Source organism: Bubalus kerabau, chromosome 14 (assembly GCF_029407905.1).
Source record: "Bubalus kerabau isolate K-KA32 ecotype Philippines breed swamp buffalo chromosome 14, PCC_UOA_SB_1v2, whole genome shotgun sequence".
NCBI classification, from domain to species: Eukaryota; Metazoa; Chordata; class Mammalia; order Artiodactyla; family Bovidae; genus Bubalus; species Bubalus kerabau.
In genome coordinates, this window is record NC_073637.1 from 31424452 (window position 1) to 31448298 (window position 23847).

General features: G+C 40.9%; 1 protein-coding gene across 1 annotated transcript in view; it reads right to left on the reverse strand.

Moving 5' to 3' along the window:
- The window catches only part of LOC129626725 (cytochrome P450 7B1), a 168759-nt gene that overhangs the window by 52807 nt on the left and 92105 nt on the right, over positions 1-23847 (reverse strand). The window lies entirely within an intron of this gene.

Consider the following 23847-nt stretch of genomic DNA (forward strand, 5'->3'; position numbering starts at 1 on the left):
CCAATCACTGATCAACACTGAAAGGACTGACTGATGTGATTTGTCACAGGATTTGCATCTGTTACTTACATGGTGATTTGTGGAGTGAAGAATTAGCAGCAAAGTTTGTACTTCACTTTTCACAGTAATAGACTGTAGCAACTGACATTTGAAAAGCGCTGCTGGGGAATCAGTGTTACTTAACTAAGACGTGGTAACTAAAACGTTGTTCACATTGAAACTGGGCAAAGTGCTTATAATGAGAAACTACTTATTGTATATATCCACATCTAAGCTTAGATGTGTTTTAATATTGTGCTATTACATATACCTTCATAATTGTTTCTCACTTTACAAAATTTCATGAGTATTTTTCAATATGAGTTAGATCTATATCTATAGCATCCTTTAAAACGGGCTGTGTCAATTCCCCTGAATAAATATAAACAGAGTTGTAATGATTTAAGTGGCACAATTGGAGAAGGCAATGGCACCCCACTCCAGTACTCTTGCCTGGAAAATCCCATGGACAGAGGAGCCTGGAAGGCTGCAGTCCATGGGGTCGCTAAGAGTCGGACACGACTGAGCGACTTCGCTTTCACTTTTCATTCACTTTCACTTATCACTTTCATGCATTGGAGAAGGAAATGGCAACCCACTCCAGTGTTCTTGCCTGGAGAATTCCAGGGACGGGGGAGCCTGATTGGCTGCCGTCTATGGGGTGGCACAGAGTCGGACACGACTGAAGCGACTCAGCAGCAGCAGCAGCAAGTGGCACAATATATATAAAGTTCTTAGAACTGGGCCTGCCAACTTTAGCAAGGACTAAATAAATGTCAAATTATTATTATTAATTATTGGTAGCTCAGTTGGTAAAGAATCTGCCTACAGGGCGAAGACTCAAGTTCTGATCCCTGGGTTGGAAAGATGCCCTGGAGAAGGAAATGGCAAAGCATTCCAATATCCTTGTCTGGAAAATCCCATGGACAGAGGAGCCTGGTGGGCTGTAGTCTACAGGGTCACAGAGAGTTGGGCACGACTGAGTGACTAACACCTACATTTTCATTATTATTTATGAGCACAATTTCCTATTGATGGATGCCTAGACGGTTCTTAATTTTAGCACTGTGTGTGTTCAGCCGAGTCTGACTCTTTGTGACTCCATGGACTGTAGCCCACCAGGCTCCTCTGTCCATGGAATTTTCCCGGCAAGAATACTCGGATAGGTTGCCATTTCCTCCTCTAGGGGATCTTCCCAACCCAGGGATTGAACCTGAGTCTCCTGCATCTCCTGCATTAGCAGGCAGATTCTTTACCAATGCACCACCTGGGAAGCCCAATTTTAGCACTACTTTATGATGAGTATCTTTGTATATAGATCGCTGTATGCTTACGATGATTGTCTTAAAAGATTAGCACACTCTTGGTTACCCCTACTCAGAACAAGGTTCTTAGATCATGATTCCTCTCAAGCAGAATACAGGAGCAATAGCTACTATTGGGTTACAAGGTTCTTAGATCATGAGTCCTCTCAAGCAGAATACAGTAGCAATAGCTACTGTTGGGTTGGGAGGAAAACTAGGACTTTTGAGATACCTGTGGCTGGGACAGCTCCATATTATTCCACAGGCAACAATACACACACATTTTGAGATTATAAGAGACGAGAAGCTTTGTGGTTATCAGCACACAGTGGGAAAGTAAAATTCTGGGATAGATGAGACCCACCCATGAAGAGCCAATGGGACAGAAAACTCACAAATAATTGAGAGGCTGGAAAAACATTATGAAACTTTTAGAAAATTGAGCAGAATCTTAAAAGAGGCTGTAGGGCCTTCCCTGGTGGCTCAGTGGTTAAGACTTCGCCTTCCAATGCAGAATTCCTGACTGGGAAACTAAGATCCTGCATCTCTGGGGGCCAAAAAACCAAAACATAAAATAGAAGCAGTATTGTAATGAATTCAATAAAGCCTTTAAAAATGGTGCACATGAAAAAAAAAAAAAGTCTCTAAAAAAAACTAGAGGCCTGCACTGAAACAGAATGTATGATGATCTGCAGTTCTTAACTGATTAAATGAGAGTGAAATGTGGTGGCCTTAAACTGCAACATCAGAGTTTCATATATTCTTCTCATAAAGGATAAAGCCTTAATAAGAATTGCTATCAAAGACAAGAATAGGAAATCCTGGAAATTCACACATGTTCACAGGTCTGAGAAGTGTGAGGGTGGCCCTTCGTGAATATGAGGGATTTTGCATCAGATGTTGTAAGTTTCTTCCAGATTAAAGTTCCAACAAGAATTAAACAGGGCTTTGTAAAGGTTTGGGAGGAGGTGGCCAAATCTTCCACATCAGGCCACTGTAGTGTTCTGAGAAGTTAGTTTCTGCCAGTTCAACGACTCTGACTTATGGCTCTTTATTTGTAAGGAAGCCAGTTTCTGTTTTGAATCTCCTTCTTTTGGAGAACCAGAGATAATGTAAACCATTTTTCTAGTGTAGACAGAACAGTTGATTCTAGCTATATCCAGATGGTTTGCATTGCTTAGGCTGATTTCTGTTAAACTGTTCAAGGTTGTTAATAATCCTTCTAATATATTTAGATTTGTGTGCAGGGTAGAGGGGAGCAGGTCTGGTACATATTGGAAGTCACAGCTCCTGCTGGACTTCTGTTGATTTGTTCAGTCCAACTGTGGTCTCTCCTACTTGTTCCAATTCTGCTGAACTCAAAGCGACCCCTTCCTTTGTGACACTCAAAAATAATGGTTCATTAATAGGGACTTCCAGGAAATGTAGACCTGACTGGAAATGGATGCCTTTAAACAGAAATGCATACCTCAGGAGGGCTTCCCAGGTGTCGAGGTGGTAAAAAAGCCTCCTGCCACTGCAGGAGATGCAAAAGACACGAGTTTCATCTCTGAGTCGGGACAATCCCCTGGAGGAGGAAATGGCAACCCACTCCAGTATTCTTGCCTGGAGAATCCTGTGGACGGAGGAGCCTGGCGGGCTATAGTCACAAAAGAGTTGGACATGACTGAGTGACTGAGCACATACATACTTTAGGAAAATTAGTTCAACTACAGTTTTTATTCCATAGAGGAAAAAGCATGCTGTGAAGCATGCTTATCTTCCACATTAAGTGATCCCAGGCCTGTTGATTCTACTTTTTAAATATCCATTACCTGGCTACCCAGCCCATCTCACAAAGTATGGCCCCATCTCGATTCCTAGTTGGACCCTAACAAAGGCCTCCTGGCTGGCTGGTCTTTTTGCTTTCAGTCTCATCCCTATATAGAAGATAAAGATAATAATGAATACATATTGAGAGATTACTACTGAGTTAAGACACAGTGCTAAAGGCTGTTCGTGATTTCATTTAATTTTTATAATAGAGTTGAGGAGGTAATTCTATTACTATCTCCATTTTCTAGATGAACAAAGACTTAAAGGTTAAGCAACTTGCTCAAATCGTGTCAGTTCTATTTTTCTCAAAAAGCCAGAATGTGAATGCATGCTAGGCTGCTTTGCTGATTAAAATCCGTATTGGCTCCTTGGAACAAGCAAACTGAAGCACAAATTCCTTAGCATCCTGTTTATTTACTTATTTATTTTTACTTGTGGGGTCTTTTAGTTGCAGCATGCAAACTCTTGGTTGTAGCATGTGGAATCTAGGTCCCTGACTAGGGATCAAACCCAGGGCCCCCAGCATTGGAAGCATGCACGTAGTTTTAGACTGGACCACCAGGGAAGTCTCATGGTGTTTAAATACTAAGTAACTTCTACATATCCAGAATTTCACTCACATGGCCACAAATTCTCACTACAACCCCACAAGATACTGTGAGTTCTTCATCATAATGGATGAAGACATGAAATCTTAGAGATGATTTCCAAGGTCACGAAGCAGTTATTCATTCATCCTGGCAGAGATGGGATTCAAACTCAGTCTATTAGACTGCAGTCCTGTATTCCCCTGTCTGCTACCCCACCTTTCTCTTCCAACTCACATGACTTTATCTACCCCTCTTCCTTTTCCTACCCTTCATTCAACTCCTACACTCATATAATTCAGAAAAAAGGTAATTTCTGAAACATACTCTTCCTTGTATCCAGAATGCATTTATTTTTCATCTAGACATCACTTAAGACTCAGCTTAAACAAACTACTTATGAAACATTTTTTGATCTTCCTCTACCTTCTCCTGGCTGGAAGATGATAACTATTTTATTTTTGAGGATGCTTTGTAAATAATTGTGAGGTTGCTGCTACTTTATTATAAATATTTATTTATAATAGATAGTTATGGGGAATCATATATTGATTCATTTTGCACAACTAATTATTCTTGAATGCCTACTGATGTGTCTTCTATTTATCTCTGTTTTCCCAGCTCTTAGCACAGTGCCCAACACTTAAATAGTCCAAAACAATGACTGTATGCATGAATGACTAAGTGGATGGAGACTCTACTCAGAAATGTGTAAGAGCTGAATCCACAGTAGTCATTTCTGAATCAGATTATAAAGCTCCTGAAATATGGTTTGCCATGATTCACTTTCCTTCTCCTTTCATAGACATGGCCTTTTTGATCTAAACATCGTATTTTTAAAAATGCATTAAATTTCCAAGGACCCCTTCTAACTCCTGAAAGTTTCAAATACAAAGGAAACATTTGTTAGGTAATTGCAACAGAGTGACCCTTCATATGGGATTGCCCAGTGGAACAGTGGTAAAGAATCTGCCTGTCAATATAGGAGACTGGAGACTCAAGAAACAAGAGTTTGATCCCTGGGTTGGGCAGATCCCTTGAAGATGGAAATGGCAATGTACTCCAGTATTCCTGCCTGGAGAATTCCATGGACAGGGAAGCCTGGCAGGCCACAGTCCATGGAGGACATGACTGAGCACAGCAACACAGCGCAGACCCTTCACATCCTGAGTTCTTAAGCTCTCTCACCTCAACCAGTATCCCAATTCCAAACAACCATGCATGGATGACTGCCCTCTTTGTCCTTTCTCTGCTAAGTTCCAAGTGCTTTTTTTTCAGCCACAGTTTTGGCTTAAAGAGACCAAGTTGCTCTCAACTTCAGCTCTAGATCATGAGGACCAAGAATTTCATTTCAGTCCACTAAACCTGGCAGCATCATAGATCCCACCCACCTGTTCCCCAGACACCCAATCTTTCCTCTGAAGCTGCCCAGCATTCCCTGGCTCTCAGTAGCACCCTCCCTCCCTGGTCAGACCCACTCAGGCTCCTCTAGAAAGGCTGGAGATACAGATTGCAGCTGGGCAGCTTCAGGAGCCACCCAGGCAAGGGAAGGGCAAAAGTTGCTCATACTGTTCCTCTTTGCTGTACCTTAGGTTACACCCTGTCCATGCCCAAGGTCATGGGTTTTAGTGTCCGTGGTGGGGTTGGGGGGGGCAGTATTTCAGATGTGGCCTATTTGCAGTTTGAATCATCTAGCCAACAGGAGTTCACTGTTTTTCAAGTGACATCTTATATATGCTGGAGAAGACTCTTGAGAGTCCCTTGGACTGCAAGGAGATCCAATCATTCAACCCTGAATATTCATTGGAAGTACTGATGCTGAAGTCAAAGCTCCAATTCTTTGGCCACCTGATGCGAAGAACTGATTCATTGGAAAATACCCTGATGCTGGGAAAGATTGAGGGCAGGGGGAGAAGGGGCCAACAGAGGATAAGATGGTTAGATAGCATCACGGACTCAAGGGACATGAACTTGAGCAAACTTCAGGAGACAGTGAAGGACAGGGATGCCTGGCATGCTGCAGTTCATGAGGTCACAAAGAGTCTGACAGCGACAGAACAACAACAAGAACAACACACACACACACACACTATTATTGGTTCCTGTTCAATTTTAATAAGAATAGAATTCATTTCTTCCCTAGTAACTCAGACAGAAAAGCATCCACCTGCAATGCCGGAGACCCGGGTTCGATCCCTGGGTTGGGAAGATCCCTAGAGAAGGAAATGACAACCCACTCCAGTATTCTTGCCTGGAGAATTCCATGGACAGAGGAGTCTGATGGGCTCTAGTCCATGGGGTCACAAAGAGTCGGACACAAGTGAGTGATTAACACACATATTTCTGTCAGATACTGTGCTAAAAGCTTTGAATTACCTCCTTTAATCTTTACAATTTAATCTTGGCAAATAAATGGGGAAACAATGAAAATAGTGAAAGACTGTTTTCTTGGGCTCCAAAGTCACTGCAGATGGTGACTGCAGCCATGAAATTAAAAGACGCTTGCTCCTTGGAAGAACCTAGACAGCATACTAAAAAGCAGAGACATTACTTTGCCAACAACTGTCCATCTAGTCAAAGCTATGGCTTTTCCAGTAGTCATGTATGGATGTGAGAGTTGGACTATAAAGAAAGCTGAGCGCCAAAGAATTGATGTTTTTGAACTGTGGTGTTGGAGAAGAATCTTGAGAGTGCCTTGGATTGCAAAGAGATCCAACCAGTCCATCCTAAAGGAAATCAGTACTGAATATTCATTGGAAGGACTGATGCTGAAGCTGAAACTCCAATACTTTGGCCACCTGATGTGAAGAACTGACTCAATGGAAAAGACTCTGATTCTGGAAAAGATTGAAGGCAGGAGGAGAAGAGGACAACAAAGGATGAGATGGTTGGATGGCATCACCAACTCCATGGATATGAGTTTGAGCAAGCTCTGGAAGTTGGTGATGGACAGGGAAGCCTGGCGTGCTGCAGGCCAAGGGCTCGCAAAGAGTCGGACACAACTGAGCAACTGAACTGAACTGAATCTTTACAATAAGCTTCTGAAACAGATTTTTATCTGTACTCTTTTTTTCCAGAGAGAGAAACCAAGACTTGAGAAGTAAGAAACTTGTCTCCCACTGAAAGCAGGAATGCTGGGATTTGAATGGTCTGCTCACCTCTGAGTCAGAAGATGGGTTTTGGGCTCCCAGCTCACCCTCCCTCCTGAATGGTACAGGGAAACCACGCCCCAGCATTGTTATTCCATTAAGCTGATGCCCTCGGACTCAATTTCCTTGACTTTGGCTGATGCGGCAGACTTAAAGGCCAGGAGTGCAAGAGGTTGAGGGACCCCGGGGTGAGGACAATGCTATGAGCTGAGCCTTTATCTCCACGGGAAGTAACCTTAATTGCACCTGTCCTTTATCTACCAATTCTCGTCTGTCCTAAAGGCACTGAAGCAGGAGAAAAACTGAGAGAGAATATAGAGCTGAAACACCAACAGAAACAATGGCATCATTCATATGTCCAAAGGAACCCAAGCCAACTGCAGTTTGGCTTTAAGCATGGAATTAAAATTTGTCTCTGCCAATCACATTGGCATCATCATAAAAAGAAACCCAGACCACGGCTGGCCATGAATTGGACTCTGGCAACTCATACAATTATTTTCTATGTGTCATATATGAAAATGACACTAGCTCATTACTGTCCATGGGACATACATTAATGCTGCCTAATTCAGCAGACGATGCCTACTGTGTCAGAGGCCCTGAATCAGGCTCTGTGTACAATGTTTGGATAAAAAGCTATGATTTTTGCCCTCATTAGAAGGGAGGGAAAAAATCAGATTGTTACTCCAATCTGACTCGTGGGGTTGTCGAGCCAAAAGATACAAACAAGCCAGAGTGGGAGAAGGAAGGATTTATTACTCACAGCAAGTAACAACACCAGAGATATTTCCCAAAGTAGTGTCTCCCTAAACAACAAAATTGAAAACACTTCAAAAAAAAAAGTTCTAAGCTAAGGGTGTTTGCATATTCACGAAGGGGTTTGGATGGTATATGCATATTCATGAAGAGGCTTGAGCAAAGGAGAATTCAGCCTAGAACTGAAGCAAAGGATGATACAGTTCAGCTCTAGATGACTGAAGAAGTTATGAGCGTCAGAAAGGGTCATTCTTTGGGTTCTAGTCGATTTGATGATTGCGGAGTAAGGTGGGGCGGGGGTTGAATTCTGCAGAAGAGCTCAAAAATATGCTTCAGGCTAATCTTTGCCTTTGAAACAGAACTGTGAGTCTTTACAACTGTTCCATTGTCTTCTGACACTCTGATATGGTTATCTCCCTGGCTTGGTAATAGTTGTTTATTTTTACATTCTTTCGTTGCTTTAAAATCATTGACTACTGAGACTATTCTGCAAAGATCTGTAGCCAAGATCACAAAATAGCTCCAGCCTAAAATGGCTTCTCTTATGTTCTGAAAGTTTAGGTCTGGTTCTCTTCCTCTGAGGACCTCCTACCCCATCTGCTTACAAGATGATGAAGGTGGGGAGAGTGAGGTCATATGGAGTACCAAGTACCCTCGAATTTTGGAGATCAAGGTCTTGTTCTTATGAGGGTATCTGGAAAGGTTTCGAGAAGGAGAGGGCATTTCATATAAAAGGGCAGGAATGTTGGAGAAAGGCAGTCTAAGAAAAGAGATATTTAACAAGTGATATAAATGAAACTAGACAAACTTTGAGTTTGGGCAAACTGTTTTAACCTAGACAAATTGCTTCACCTTTAGAGCAACTTTAAAAAATTAATAAAATCTTCAAATTTTTTAATGACTGCCCAGTCCTAATATATTAGCTCTCACTAACACAGAGAAGTTACACGTCAAGCATTTGAAAAGTTAATGTACTGTTTCTGCAACAATGTTAATGTTCTTTTTAAAATGATTTGCTTTATAAAATATATGCACTGACTGAGAAAAGACTTGAAGGCTATATACACACCAAAATGGTAAATTAACTGTGATTGTTTCTGAGTAGTGGGACTGTGATTAATGCTTCTTTGTGCTTTTCCAAGTTTTTCACATCTGCAATAATAAAGATGCATCTTTTGGTAAACAGTTATAAGCACAAAACTTACTTTAAATTGACATTTAAAAGTGTTACTTTAGAGAAATCGTCAAAGCTATTAACTCAGTAACTTCCACATTTAACAAAAAAATGTATTTAACAAATAAAACCCCACTTACATGCCAGGCACTGCCCTTTTTTAGTGTGTTAGTCACTTAGTCGTGTCCGACTCTTTGCAACCCCTTGGACTGTAGCCCACCAGGCCTCTCTGTGCAGATTCTCCAAGCAAGAATACTGGAGTGGGTTGCCATTTCCTTCTCTAGGAGATCTTCCTGACCCAGGGATCAAACTTGGGTTTCCTGCATTGCAGGCAGATTCTTTACCATCTGAGCTATAGGGAAGTCCTGTTCTTTTTAAAATTTTATTTAAAAATTTATTTTTATTTATTTTTTTTGGGGGGTGGGGAGGGAGCCACAACACATGGCATGTGATATCTTAGTCCCCAGACCAGGGATCAAACTGGCATCCCTTGCACTGGAAGCATGGCGTCTTAACCACCAGACCGCCAAGAAAGTCCCAGGGTATCAATTTTTGATACAAAAGAAATGAGCTTGTATAAATAAAGTCTTGCATACACTCAAACACACATACACATACATACCATTTTTCTCTTTTAAAACGTTGTTCTAGGTTAGCATCATTCAATTTAACTGGGGCTCGGGCTAAACAAATATATTTTACACTGCCAGGAGAGCCTACATTTTCTTGTTATCACGAATACATTTTATAACCCAAAAGGCTGATCTCCCAGAGGAAATGCAAATAGGAGGAGAAAAATCTGAAGTGACCACCTAGGAGAGTGCATTTGTCTTCTGCAGAATGCTTAGCTTTGATGACACTAACTTATAGCTGATTTAGTGAATGAGAATGAATAGAACTCACCAGAATACTCAGTGGAAGAGAAAAAAAAGAGTCCACTATCCAGTTATTCCCCCTTCAATCCTACTGGTTATCCATTATGTAACATAATGGTTGAGCTGGTTTACTACAGTCCTTTTCTGCCTTAAAAATATTACACGTACCACCCAATAACAAATGCTGTTGGCTACTGAAAGGAAGTTGTGGGAAGGTAGTTATTTGTATTTGATCTGAGAAATTCAAGCGAAAACACACATGCCAGAATGTTCATCTGTTCTACCTCTCAAGTCTTTATACATGCTTATAAGATGAGGTTTCTACTCAAATTCCCTTATTTCTATCCAGCTTCTCACCCAGACAACCTCAAAGTTACTGGATATTATAGAAAAAAGTCAGAGTTCTCATGGGTTCAGGGACTATCTGTCAAAGTAAGCTTTCTCCTTTATTTGAAAGATATATTCCTAAATTAAATGAAGCTATCATTCTCAAAGAGAGGTGGGACTTTGACTAGGGGAAATAGAAGGGAAAAAAAACCAAACCCTACTATTAATACTATGTGCTAAGCTGTGTTAATGGAATTACATATTTGATAAAAGTAAAGAGAAAGATTTTGAGGTGAGGGTCTCATAATAACTAAGTGCGGTTGACCCTTGAAAAATGCGGGTTTGAATTGCATGGTCCACTTATACATAGATCTTTTTCAACAGTAAGTATTATGGCACTACATGGTCCTTGGTTGGTTGAATCCACAGATGCAGAAGTGAAGAGCCAACTACAAGTTATACAAGGATTAATCCCTACCTTGTTCAAGGGTCAACTGTAATTTGAAATTGGGCAGAATTTCCTCAGGGGCCACCATATGAATCCCCTTGCAGAAGAGAAGTAGGTGGTTCCTCGGAGCACCCTGGCTCAAGAGAGCCAGGCCGGGAGATAGGGAAGATTAATTCTCTCTTATTTTGTACATGGGCCCAGAGAACACAAATAGCTCAGTGGTAAAGAATCCACCTGTCAATGCAGAGGCACAGGAGATACAGGTTCGATCCCTGGGTTGGGAAGATCCCCTGGAGAAAGAAATGGCAACCCACTCCAGTATTCTTGCCTGGAAAATCCCATAGAAAGAGGAGCCTGGCGAGCTATAGCGCATAGGGTCGCAAAAGAGTGGGACACAGCTTAGCGACTAAGCAACAATAACAACAGAGAACCCTAAAAAGCCACCACTTTTCCAATGCTCCCAGGTAACAACATCAGTTTTTCAGGACTTGATGACAATAGTGATCTGTAAAAATCTTGAGCTCTTGAAGCAGACAAGGAAGATAATTATCATCTGATCCTTTTGCACTAAAGCATACTGGAATGATTCATTAATCTCCTCCCCAAGTTACAGGAGATGAGATTCACCTCTAATGAGGTACCAACTGGACACCTTGCCATGAGACAGTAACTTAGGTGAATATGTTTCTTATTCATATTTGCAAAGTATCTGTGATGGGAGAAAGAACTGTGTTTTGGTTCCTTGAAACTTAATGGCTCAGATTGCTTCCAATGTTGGAGACCTGGGTTCAGTCCCTGGGTTGGGAAGAGCCCCTGGAGAACAGAATGGCAACCCATTCCAGTATTCTTCCCTGGACAATTCCATGGACAGAGGAGTCTGGCGAGGCTATCGTCTTTGGGTCACACAGAGTTGTACACGATTGAGTGACTAACATTTTCCTTTAAACAGGATGGGGGATAAATGATTATCTAGTCCTTTTTTTTAACAACCTAAAGAAGTGTTTTATTTGGATCTCCATCAACAGCTATAAATATTAGATATAGGATAATATATAATAGGTGCTTTGGATTGCTTTTGTAAACCCACTTAACTTTGCTAAATAGAAAAAAATATTCATATCAGATATGTAAATTTTGTGCAAATATTCATATCAAAATCTCTATACAATTCAAACAACTCTTCAAACAACTGTTCCATCTTTTAAAGAATTTTTTTCATATAAGAATAGTTCCAGAGGGTAATTACTCCCCTCCCCAACCCCCCAAGTAAGATCGGCCTTCCTGTTCCCAGCAGTGTTTGCGATGTTTGGGGCTTTACCTTTTGATGAATGCATGACATGCCAAGTTCTATGGGTCTACAGATTCATCACTCTCCAAATTTATAGGGATGTATGCAGTGTGATTTGATAAATTGTTTTGTTTTGCTTTTCATCACTCACACGATATTGAAAGGACGCTCCCTGTATATCTTGGGCATCATCTATCAAAAATAAGGCTTTGGGGAGAACAAATAAAATGCAGTAAAAACTTGTTGAACTGATAACTATATAATATGAATGTGTCATCTCTGAATATGAAGGACCACTATATGAGGCTCATATTTTATTTTTTTTAGCAAGTTTACATATCTGGTTCCCAGTGGTTTAAACTGCACTTTGGTTCAGACGTTTGCAAAGCTTCCCAAGTGTCTTTGGGGGGCAGAGTGCTATAAATTAAAGTGATTATTAATCTTACTAAATCTATTTCTTTTTACTGGCATTTACTTAGGAGATCTGCACCTCCTTATGATGGATTGGCTTGGCAACTTCCTTGACGTACTGGTTGGTATATGAAATAAGAAGCTGGAGCCTGATATCCTGTCTTGCTTTATACTGTTTTTAAAGGGAAAAAACTCTATTAAATTGGCAACTATGTACATTGACTAAAAAAAAAATGGTTTAAAAAGAGATTTCTAGGACTTCATAATTTCTGGACATGGCAATTTAAATCAAGGTGGTAATAATGATTTAATTTACATTTTATCACAAGAATAAGTTTCCTCTAATTGATAAAACAGTCTTTATCCAAGGCCATTAATGACTATGAGTCCACCAAAATATGTTTGAATCACAGAAGAAAATTGCTTTACAGGCTACAAAGCCTAAATTTCTTATCAGAGACATATAAACGTAACAGTCAAGGACTCTGTTAAACAGATTCCATGGTTAAAATGTTTACTCTTTTTTAAGCAATCTTCACCCCCTTAGGCAATCTTCAATCTTCAATGTACAGGTAATGGAAAAGGTACATGGCCAATATACAGAACTCAAATGAATGAAACAGAAGTGAAAATAAATTAAAACAATAGGAAGGTTTCAAATTTGCCATTCAGATAGCAAACATTTCATAGATTGAAAATTTCCAGTGCTGCTGATAGCGGGGTGCAAATGATGATATTCATACCTTTTTATCCTTTGAATTCAGTATATTTTACTGATACAGAAAGATTTGTAAGGCATGCTGTTGAGTAAAAGAGGTTAAGTCATAGAATAGTAACTCTAATATGGTCCAATTTACATAAATGACCCCTTCTCTCATGCATATATAAAATAAATGCAAAAATAAAGATCTGAGAGGCTTCACTCCCTTCACTCCCAATAGAGCTTGGGGTGATGATGGGGAGAGTGGGGAAGGCTGCAAGATGAAGGGGCTTTGCCCAGAGACCCCTTTTATCAGTTAAACTTTGTATAGGAAGTTATGTCCTCCTATTTTTTCTGTAATTACTGTTTTAAAGAAAACATGTCTTTATAAAAACATGTGGATGAATGACCTCATTCACAATTTTTCATAGAATGTTGAAGGGCTATTCCCACTCCATTTTGAATTTGTTCCCACAATGACAACAACCCAACTTGCCCAAAGCCACACCCAAGTGCAGACCCTAAAGAACAGTAGGAATTCCACCTTCCCCAATGCCCTGTAACCCAAGGCCTCTCCATAAGCGCAGGGAGCCCCAATCTCAGACACACAGTCCCACACATGGAATCAAAAGCAACCAGCAGTAGGGACAAAGCGATAAATGAACCTCATCCTACACCAGCTTTCTTATTCATGTCTGCTTAAACATTTATATTTATCTTTTAAAACCATACATAGATAAACAGGCTTCCTAGATGGCTCAGTGGCAAAGAATCTGCTTGCCAATACAAGAGATCCAAGAGACTCGGGTTCAATCCCTGGGTCAGGAAGATCCCCTGGAGAAGGGAATGGCAATCCACTCCAGTATTCTTGCCCAGGAAATTCTATGGACAGAACAGCCTGGCAGGCTGCAGTCCATGGGGTCGCAAAGAGTCAGACACAACTGAGCTACTGAGCATGTGCGTGCATGTGCACGCACACACATATACACACACACACAGGTATAATTGTTTCAAGTCTTCTAGGTTCCTTAGGAGATAACTTTAGCAGATGATTTGAATAAGTACAAAAATAAGAAAAAGGTTGCTTTCCACTATTCTCCCCAAGATAAAAAGACTGCCAAACTAATGAATAAGATGACATTTATTACAGTCAAAAAAATATAACATTAAAGTCGCTAAGCGCAAAGTAGGTTAAATGAGTCACCTCCTCCACCCAATTAAGAGCCGACCCCACAAGATCCAAGAGGACGACCGCTCAGAGGAGACAAAAGGGCCACTCATTCTACAGGAACCAAACCTCAGCAGCACATCCTCCCAGCTCACCGCCATTCTCACCAGTAGAGATGAAGACAGACAACTCCAGACCCAGCGAGGGCAGAGGCAAACCCACCCCACTAGGCTGTTAGTTATTGTCACACAATGAAAAATGACAATGCACTAACAGCCCAACATAGACAGGCAGACCCACAAATAGATCTTCTCTCATTCCTCCTGCTAACTAGGATGTTCCCTTCTCTGAAAGCCTAGTCCTTTTTTTTTTTTTTTTAATTTGTGTTAGTATCACTCATTTAATCTCTGAATCATACATTGTCCATTGTTGTTGAAGCCATAAGTCGTGTCTGACCCTTTGCAACCCCATGAACTGTAGCCCACCAGGCTTCTCTGTCCATAGGATTTCCCAGGCAAGAATATTGGAGTGGCTTGCCATTTCCTTCTCCAGGGGATCTTCCTGACCCAGGGATTGAATCTATGTCTCCTGCATTGGTAAGTGGATTCCTTACCACTGACCCAGCACATATTGTCCATTGCTGTAGCTTAATTGTTTCCTTGAGTGGAATGTGTTTTCCCATCCAGATCATAAGCACTGGAGGGTGGGGCTGTATCTTACAGGGATTCTTGTAAGGTCTACACAATGAATTAACTACTACAGAGACAACAGGATTAATATGCCAGGCATGGCTCTATGTGCTAGAGACATAGAGCTGTGATGGTTAGTTTTATGTGTCAACTTGGCTAAGCTATAGCATCACATTACAACAATCCATTGACATTAATAAATCAAGGAGATTACTATCAATAACGGGGTGGGCCATATCCAATCAGTTGAAAGGATTTAAAAGCAAAACTGAGTTTTCCCTGAGAAAGTAGAAAGTCTGCCTCAAGATAGAATCAGCTTAGCTCTTGTCTTAAAATACTCAGGCTGCCAATCTATTCCATGGATTTTAGACTTGATGGCTTCTACAATCCTGTGAGAAAATGTAAAATAAATCTTAAAATAAATCTCATATAAATATATACATTATATACATACATGCATTATATATATCACATATACACATTAGATATCATATACTTTATATATAACATATATATATGTGTGTATATATGTATATTATTATGTATATCTCTATCCTATTGGTTTTGTTTCTCCGGAAAACTTGGACTATTATGAGAGTTGAAAAGATTTAAGGTTTGTTATGGAAGATACATTCTTCTAGGGGCAAACTAATAATCACTTAAGTACACTGCTAATCAAAAGAAATAGAGTGAGGGACAAGGCTGTGTGGAAAATAAAACAAGATGAGTATTAATGCAAGTGGCTGGTGACCTCCACTTAGACCGAGTGAATCGGGAAGGCGTCTCTGAAGCGATGACATTGATGCTGAAACAGGAGTTGATACTCTCCTGACTTTTTTCTGTCCCTTCCATAGAGCTTGTATAAAGTGATTTACATAGTATGCACTCAATATACTATTTTGAATAAATAATGAGTAGATTAATAATAAGGTCTTATGGAAGATTGGCCGTTCTAATTTTAGGTAACAAAAAAACAAGCTGAGTTGAAGACCTTAATGAAAAGAAAGTCTTTACACTTAAATTACATCAGCTTGGAGCTGGAGGCTCTTGTTTCTGGCTTGATTAATGAATGGAGGTGACTGATTAAGTCGTTCTGGGTATGCAATTCCTTTTACCTGCACTAATTTGAAAACAATACAGATATAACAGAGTTGGGAGACAAAGTACAAAGCAGGACAACGATCCCTTTCTGACCCTATTCTGTCTCTTCTTACATCTTTCTCCTCCTCTTTTTCTTCAAAGCACGTAAACACTCACCTACTCTAAACCCACAAGACGTGATGGGTTATTTATCATGGAGAAAACATTCTGTATTTCATCTTTCTTGTCCATTATTCCTATTATCTAGCTATTCACATTTCAGTTCAGTTCAATTGCTCAGTTGTGTCCGACTCTTTGTGACCCCATGAATTGCAGCATGCCAGGCCTCCCTGTCCATCACCAAGTCCCAGAGCCTGCTCAAACTCATATCCATTGAGTCAGTGATGCTATCCAACCATCTTATCCTCTGTCGTCCCCTTCTCCTCCTGCCTTCAATCTTTCCCAACATCAGGATCTTTCAAATGAGTCAGTTCTTCACATCAGGTGGCCAAAGTATTGGAGCTTCAGCTTCAGCATCAGTCCTTCCAATGAATATTCAGGACTGATTTATTTTAGGATTGGTGGTTTGATCTCCTTGCAGTCCAGGGGACTCTAAAGAGTCTTCTCCAACACCACAGTTGAAAAGCATCAATTCTTCAGTGCTCAGCTTTCTTCATAGTCCAACTCTCATATCCATACATGACTACTAGAAAAACGATAGCTTTGACTAGATGGACCTTGGTTGGCAAAGTAATGTCTCTGCTTTTTAATATGCTGTCTACGTGGGTCATAGCTTTTCTTTCAAGGAGCAAGCATTTTTTAATATCATGGCTGCAGTCATGCTCTGCAGTGATTTTGGAGCCCAAGAAAATAAAGTCTGCCACTGTTTGCCATCTATTTGCCATGAAGTGATGGGACTGGATGCCAAGATCTTAGTTTTTTGAAAGTTGAGTTTTAAGGCAGTTTTTTCACTCTCCTCTTTCACTTTCATCAAGAAGCTCTTTAGTTCTTTGCTTTCTGCCATAAGGGTGGTGTCATCTGCATATCTGAGGTTATTGATACCTCTCCCAGCAATCTTGATTCCAGCTTGAGCTTCATCCAGCCTAGCATTTCGCATGATGTACTCTGCATATAAGTTAAATAAGCAGCGTCCCAGCTGTATATTGTACTCCTTGATGTACTCCTTTCCCAATTTGGAATATACGGCCTTAATGTACTCATTTTCCAATTTGGAACCAGTCAATTGTTCCATGTTCAGTTCTAACTCTTGCTTCTTGACCTGCATACAGGTTTCTCAAGAGGCAAGTAAAGTGGTCTGGTATTCCCGTCTCTTTCAGAATTTTCCACAGTTTGCTGTGATCCACACAGTCAAAGGCTTTAGAGTGGTCACTGAAGCAGAAGTTTTTCTGGAATTCACATTTACTATTTTTATTATTGAATGGAGTGTGTGTGTGTGTGTGTCTATGTGAAGGGGGAGAATTTGGGGGGAAGAAAGTTGAGATTCGCCCAAATCTTAGCCCAAGAGATGTTCTTATCATCCAACAGCTGTAACTCATATCACTTAGGGAGATCTGAGTAGACAACCATTTCAGATGAGACAGGAAGATCTACAGATGCCGTTCAAAAAATGCAGACTTGAAGGTTCTGTTTCTTAGCACTACAAATTGACTTCTAGTATGAGCATACGAGGCGTTGTTGTTTCGGTTATGACTAAAGACCAAGTGTAGGCAAAGCGACTCAGTGGACATGAATTTGAGAAAACTCCAGGGGATAGTGAAGGACAGGGAAGCCTGGGAAGCCTGGCGTCCTGCAGTCCATTGGGTTCAAAAGAATTGGACAAAAGAATCGGACACAACTTGGTGAGCAAACAAGGCTCAGAGAGGCCCACCTTCAGCTAGCACGCCCTCTTCTGTCTGTTCTCCACTGTTCTTGGATGGCAGGTTTTCCAGTGTTATGTGAGAACTGATGTTAACTTTGCTTAAAAAGATACTCATTCTGTTCAGTTGGGTCTCACAGGGGTCAAATATGAACAGAATAGTTACGTTCAAAGCCAAGGGAGAAAATGAAAAAGTAAATGAAGTACAGTGGCAAGATGACAACCTCCATTTCAGAACTTAGACCTAAGAAAGTCAGACTCCAAGTGTCTCGTTACATCTCAAGAGGCACTGTACCTGCCACACACCAGCTCAAGACCTGGGGGTCTAGACAAAATAAAGCCAAGTGAAGCCATCCCAGATCAGGATACTTGGAATGATGAAGATGATGGGTTTTTTAAAGGTTCAAAAAGTTTCAAGGAGAGATATCATGTCTTGCAATACCAATTCCACCTATTGGGAGGGATTAACTGAGTGAGATAGGACTGTGTTGAGACCTCTTTACTTCTTCTCTTGAGCTGTGATGCAAAAAGTGTGAGTAGAGGCTGATGCTCTGAATACAGAAGGTTCTTTGGAGCATTTTCAAGCAGAGCTCCCAGGCAGTAGAGGTTGACCAGATTAGGGAGTGTGTGAGGAGATAAGAGGTGGTGTTAAAGACTTCATTAACATTCATGCTCTGAGAAACAGACAGAATACTTTGCTCAACCAGCTTAAATAGGATTTTCATGGTATTGGGGCCATGTTTTGGGGGTGAGGTCATAGAAGATGGATTTGAAGAGTTTTGGTTGTTTTTTTTTTTTTTTTTTTTTTTTCAGCAAAGAAGAGGGGGAAGGGAAAAGCTATGGTAAGTGACACAAAGATAATAACTTTCAGGGTCAAGAATCATAGATTTTGTAGAATTAAAATGGACCACAAAAGTAACTCAATTTCTCATCATCATTATTTCAATGATGAACTTGATGCCCAAAGAGAAACCCCTTTCATTCAAAGAAATCCCTTTCTTCTGCCATGAGTAGGTACTTTTATTCTGCAGGTAGAGGCTACCCAAGTCTTTGAATAGGTTCTTAACAGGAAGCTATCTCTACTCTACAGCGCTTGCCTAGATCCTAGTTCTCAATGATATTATAGCAAGAGACCATTTATAAATAAAACCCTGGTGTGGTCTTTTGTTATTTATTGTTTTTGTTTTTGCATTTCATGTGCCCCACCAATTAACACTGATTCAAGCTATTACATGATAATAATGCTAATAATGAGCTTCCTAGGTGGCGCAATGGTAGAGAATCCACCTGACAATGCAGGAGACACAAGTTCAATCCCTGGGTCAGAAATATCCCCTGGAGTAGGAAATGACAATCTACTCCAGTATTCTTGCCTGGAAAATTCCAGACAGAGGAGCCTAGTGGGCTACAGTTCCGAGGGGGTGGGAAAGACTCAGACACAACTGCGCACACAGGCAAGTAATAATGTCAAGGGTAGGGATTTATAGGCAGTATGGACGGAGGAGCCTGGTGGGCTGCAGTCCATGGGGTCGCGAAGAGTCGGACACGACTGGGCAACTTCACTTTCACTTTTCACTTTCATGCATTGGAGAAGGACATGGCAACCCACTCAGTGTTCTTGCCTGGAGAATCCCAGGGACGAGGGAGCCCGGTGGGCTGCCGTCTGTGGGGTTGCACAGAGTCGGACACGACTGAAACGACTTAGCAGCAGCAGCTCATGGAAAGATATTAGACTTTTTCCTGTGAGCCCAATATTTCTGATGATCCACTATGTGCAGAACATTTTATGCACTGCTATGCAACTCCTCTTCCCTGTAGCTCAAACGGTAAAGAATCTGCCTGTGATGCAGGAGACCAGGGTTCGATCCATGGATTGGGAAGTTCCTATGGAGAAGAGAATGGCAATCCACTCCAATATACTTGCCTGGAGAATTCCATGGACAGAGAAGCATGGAGGGCTACAGTCTGTGGGGTGGCAAAGAGTCGGACACGACTGAGTGACTAACACACAATGCAACTCCTCTCTCCTCCCTGCCTTCCTCCCAACCTTGAAGGTTCAAGTAACTTATCTAGATACCCATTTGCTCTGGTCTCTTGGAGTTTCTCCATCTTTCATGGGCCCTGGTGTCGTACACATCTTATGGGGCTGTACCGTGTTCTGATTTTCCCTCATCTTATGTTTGTTTATATGAATCTACTTGGAAAATACTGTTCTGCATAATGTTCACTCTGTTTTATAATCCTAACCCTTAATCAAACTCCCCCCTCTTGACTTCTTTTCAGGAAGTGGAATGCCTCTGCATTACCCCTGTTTGAACCTGATGTCAGACGGCTTCCTGTCTCTTCCACACTCATGGGTTCCTTTCTGTTACTGACTTTCAATCATGAACAAGATAATAGGTTTAGGCCTGTGGCTGGTGCTTCATTGCTCTGGTCTTGTTCCCCTTGTGCCCGCATGACTGTTGCATGGGCATTATAGCCACTTCCTGGGAGCCCGTGCTAATAATATGTGCTTGTATTTCTGCAATTTTTGCCATTGTAAGTCGGATGTAGAAGCCAAAGCAGAAAGCATAACTCAAACCAGTATTCTGAACAGAATTATGACCTGCAGGTAATTCATGAGTCTATTAATTGTTTGTTCTTTTCTGCTCTGGGTGAGGTATTAGCCACCATTGAGTCTTAAACCATAATAAACGGGCAGACAAGGTGACAGTGGAAACAGGCCCTTGATTAAAAATCCATGCCCTGCAAACCTGCAAATTAGATCATCAGAGGAGATGGGATAGAGTTTCTCAGCAAACACACCACTGCTACAGATCTCTCGGAAAATAAATAGCCACAAGTCTGAAGGATCTGAGACACATAACGTTCGGAAAAGTACAAAAATATGCTTTAAAATGATATCCATCTAAAACCTTAAAAATGGTATACAATACCTGATTCCAAAAAATGCCAGTGTTCTGAGTGTTCTGTCTGCCCCTTCGGAACTGAGCAACGTTTTTAGCACCTTGTTGACAGAGCCAAGAAGTGAATGATCGACACTAATGGGATTTTTAATCTTCAACCTAATTAACTTTGTTAAAATTAAGGCTTACTAGGAAGAATCGGCACAAAGAAATTAATTAAAGTAATGGAATTTTTGCCGGATTTAACAGCTGAGTACTGACTCTAGCTATAATGCACACAGAGACGGATATTTTAAATTCAGTTCCACTTTTCTCTTGTATGCTCCAGTGTTTCCCATTTCCAGAAGCACCTACATTCCCAGAGCTGAGTGTGTCCACCTGTCCCTGGCATGGACCAAGCTATACCAGAGGGGATATTTCCCTATGTATCCACCACCTTGTTGGTCCAGTTTACCTGGAGCCTGGCAAAGGTCTGGCATATGGCAAGTATGTGACATACACATGCATTAATGAGTAAGTCATTATAACTTTAAAAAATTGATATCATTGATACTCCAGCTTACTTTCCTCACCTTGTGGTTATTATGTGAAAAGAAACAAAAGTAAAGTGAATTGGGCATTTTCTTGTGCATAGCTTGCAGAAACTAAGCAAGCTGATGTTTACGACATTATGTATTACGCAGAAGAATATTTTCTAAATTTTTCTTTTTTCTTTCATTCATTTATTTATTGAAGTAGAATTGATTTACAATAAGTTAATTTCAGGTGTGGGCTTCCCTGGAGGCCCAGTGGTAAAGAATCCACCTGCCAATGCAGGAGGCACGGGTTCCATCCCTGGGTCAGGAAGATAAAAATCCCATGGACAGAGGAGCGTGGCAGACTATGGTCCATGGGGATTGCAAAAGAGTCAGACACAACTTAGGGACTAAACAACAACAACAGTTTCAGGGGTACAGCAAAGTGATTCAGCTGTTCAGATAGGCCTGGGCCCACAGGTGGGGGCAGGTGGTCAGGTGCAGGGGCAGCTCAAGGGCAGAGAGGTGGGATGGGTCCACCCGGGGCAGAGACAATAAGAAGGACGCTGTGCGGAGAACTGAAATACAAGGATGAAACTACTAAGCGTCAGCCTACTCTTTAGCTATCACCAGCCACCAGCAACTCTAAATGATGTTCATGACAACATACTCCTCACTCTAAAAACCTTTTGTTGACCTTAAATTCTAAGCAGGCGTTGGGCCTATTCAAGTTAGTGAATTTCTCTTACATTTCCCTTCGTGAACATGGTCTACTACCTGAAAGTTGTCGGGAGAACTACCAGTTATACAATCTTCCCTCCTGACCCACCCAGACTCAGCACTATGCTTTTACTTCAAGAGTAAATGCTTCACTGTGCAAAATAATATAAACTCATTTTGAAAGTAATTCACCTCTCCTAACCCGGTGGTTCTATATAGTTCTGTGTTTCCACAGTGGATTCTAAATAAATAGGATAGCACAGTGGTTACAATGGTGAAGAAACAGATCCAGCGTTACAATTCTGTCATTCTATGGATGCCCTGGAATTTTTATTTGCGCTCAAAAATTTAAATGATGAAACGGTACAAATTGCAAGGTATGATATTTTTATTTGGTAAATGCAAGTTTTAGCTTATACTTATGAAGGATCATTCCATAACTTGTTCAGTCCTGTCTGACTCTTTGTGACCTCATGGACTGCAGCACACCAGGCTTCCCTGTCCTTCACCATCTCCTGGAGTTTGTTCAAATTCATGTCAATTGAGTCAGAGATGCCATCTAACCATCTCATCCTCTGTCACCCCCCTTCTCCTCTTGCCCACAATTTTTCCCAGCATCAGGGTCTCAAGGTCACCCACAGGATTACATACACAGGTCCTGCCTAAGGGTGGACACATTTTTCCTACAGAGATTTACCAAAATATTACTTTTGTACACAGCTCCGAGGCCAACCCTCAGAGGTCTGTGCCATCTTGTATTCTTCTAAGTCATGGGGGAATACAGGCAGATCTCTAATGTGACCCAATGACTCATCCTATAAAGGCTAAACTGGAGGCTCCTTAGAGAAAGACAAATACCATATGATATTGCTTATATGTGGAATATTATAAAAGGGTCCCTTGGACTAAAAGAAGATCCAACCAGTCAATCCAACCCTGAATATTCATTGGAAGGACTGATGCTGAAACTGAAGCTCCAAAACTTTGGCCACCTGATCCGAAGAGCTGACTCGCTGGAAAAGACCCTGATGCTGGGAAAGACTGAAGGCAAAAGGAGTAGAGGGTAACAGAGGATGAGATGGTTAGATAGCATCATTGACTCAATGCACATGAATCTGAGCAAACTTGGGGGAGATAGTGAAGGACAGGGGAGCCCGGGTGTGTGCAGTCCATAGGGTCTCAGAGAGTTGGACATGACTTATCGACTTGACACAACAAAGCATACGAGTGAAATTATATACAAACAGAAATAAACCCACATATATAGAAAACAAACTTGTGGTTACCAAAGGGGAAAGGGGGGATAAATTAGGAGTCTGGGATTAATACATGCACACTACCATACATAAAATAGATAATCAACAAGGACCTACTGCATAGTACAAGGAGCTCAATATTTTGTAATAACCTATAAGGGAAAAGAATCAAAAAAAGATATATATATATATATATATATATATATATATACACACATATACTGAATATACATATGTAACGGGATCACTTTGCCGTACATCTAAAACTAACATAACATTGTAAATCAACTATATTTCAATTTAAAAAGGAGATGCATTGAAAAAATCCTGGGGAGTCCTTGAGGGCAGAGACTGTGTTTCGTTTCTCAAGTCCCAGTCCAAGCACAGTGCATGGGACAGCTCTGATGTTTTGGTGTCAATAGAATAAATAAGCAAGGGAATATAGACTTCAAATAAAACAAAGGCCTTCTACCATGATAATTTATATTTTTCTTAAAACTGTATCCAAATAGTCTATTGTTTGTGTTCAGATTTATACGTATTCTTTTCTCACGCTTTCTTTGGTAAATGTCGATAGGTGCCTACCCTTTGGGGGCACTATTTTCAGCCCTGGAAATGTAATAATTGACAAGCACAATGTTTAGTCTCATGAGTTCAGTGCTTCTTGATTACAGATTCCCATGATATAACATCTTGTGCATGACACACCCCCATGTACCTGCTAGCCACTCAGGAAATGTGGACTACATGGAATTTTCCCT